This window comes from Olea europaea, chromosome 16, assembly GCF_002742605.1.
Source record: "Olea europaea var. sylvestris chromosome 16, O_europaea_v1, whole genome shotgun sequence".
Lineage (NCBI taxonomy): Eukaryota > Viridiplantae > Streptophyta > Magnoliopsida > Lamiales > Oleaceae > Olea > Olea europaea.
Genome location: NC_036252.1, coordinates 10,323,001 through 10,324,831, shown reverse-complemented (window position 1 = coordinate 10,324,831; position 1,831 = coordinate 10,323,001). Strand labels below are relative to the sequence as shown.

The following is a 1,831-nucleotide window of genomic DNA, read 5'->3' as shown; positions in this document are numbered from 1 at the left end:
ATCATGGAGATACGTTATATGAAATTGGATTACCATGGTAGAACATTATATGAAATTGAGTGATCATGATGAAATAAATAAAAATGGATGACTATGATCGTAAGTATCAAGTTGGATAGCTATAATGAAATAAAATCAAATTGGGTTGTCATAGGAAAACTAAAGTTTGGTGACCATTGATGGGTTTACCCGAGTAGGACACTCCAATCCAAAATTAATTAAATAATTTTAGTCATAGGACTGTCATTAATATTTGATAATTAGCTTGATACTAGCATCATCCAACGTTTATGAATTTAGACACAATGCAAACGTCCACAATTTAGTAGGATGCATAAAACCCACAATCTCAATCAATTACGACATTTTGCACAAATGCATACTGAAGTCAAACACTTTACGATAGAAAAGAGTAATGCCCAATAAATATGAGCAATTATATTGATCCATGACCCACAATTTCAATCAAATCCCTACTGTTTAATTACGATATCTTGTACAAATGCAAATCAAACTATGATATTACTTTCGTCGTCGTTTTCCTTCATTAAGATGGAAACGAATAATACCCAGCAAATATGAGGCTTCCACATTTAAACATGAAATAAATTTATAAAATGGGGATTTAAAGAAATTCTTTTACCTGGGTTTTGAGCCATGACTAGGATTCTTTGAATTGAAGCAGCAATTTCAACGTGAAATGAAGCGTCCCTGGTGAAGGGGATTATCATTAACAGCAAAATAAGTGAGCGCTATATTGAAATTTTGCACAATAATTCCCATTTTCAGTAGTGATAAATGAAAATTGAGTACCAACAGATTTTCTCCATGTTTGAGTATGAGAATATTAACATACTCATGATGATTGAGAAACGAATTGATTCTAACATCTGGAATGAACAAAAACTGAATTCAGTTTTTCATCAAAATCTAAGGGAATAAATGGACCTATTTTTTCATGCTTAACCAGTGATTCATTAACGCATTGCATTTATTTCCTACACACGCTGCTTCCCCTACATACTTCAAATTGAAAATTAGCTCATATTCAAAGAATATTGTCAAGAGAAAAAGAAAGTAACTAATTTATCAGCTTTGAAATCGAAAGAGTAAATATGTGAATCAATAAATCAAACCGAAGCCTAAAAAAATCTAAGTTTTTTCATCTCCACCACTCCTGATTTTCACTTACGCGAATTTAAAATCAAGATCCAGCAGAAAACTACGTAGATGAAAAACAATTCTGGAATTTTTTCGTGAATTTTTATTGCTTGAAGAAGAGAAGTCATGTCCAGAAATAAAATGGAGAGAATCCATCACACGGCCTGATGAATGAGATATGAATGAAGTTAGGGATTTGAAATGGGGTCAAATTCTCGAAATGAAATGTGGGGATGGAAAATAGTGAGATAATTTTAGATAAATGAGGCAAAATGAAATTATAATGTATATGTATTTAAAAATAATAATTATTATATTTAGTCTTTTCCTTTTCAATTATCTATTCACTTCGAATATAAATTTTGTAGATACTAAAAATAAAATAATAAATAACATTTTTTTTAATTATTAGTATACAAACAAGTCAAATATTTTTTGTCGGCAAACAATATATCGTATACATCAAATATTTTATTGGGAAAACATACAAATTTTTGTGGGCCCAAGTTCTCCCACTATTAAAAATTGGGATGTGCTTGTGGTACATAAAATGGTGTCCATAATGGTGTCCCCTCACTCACATGTATGTGAGTGAGGGGACACCATTATGGACACCATTTTATGTACCACAAGAGTTATTCTTAAAAATTTTGAAGTGAATCATAATCTG

The 1,831-nt window shown here is 30.9% G+C and overlaps 1 long non-coding RNA gene across 1 annotated transcript; it reads right to left on the bottom strand.

The window, feature by feature from the left end:
* Window positions 1-396: 396 nt before the first annotated feature.
* LOC111412058 lies at window positions 397-1,397 on the bottom strand. The gene is made up of 2 exons (XR_002705949.1): window positions 1,193-1,397; window positions 397-711 (listed from the first exon to the last, which is right to left on the bottom strand). It is a non-coding gene; the product is annotated as an uncharacterized LOC111412058 (long non-coding RNA).
* Window positions 1,398-1,831: the final 434 nt, after the last annotated feature.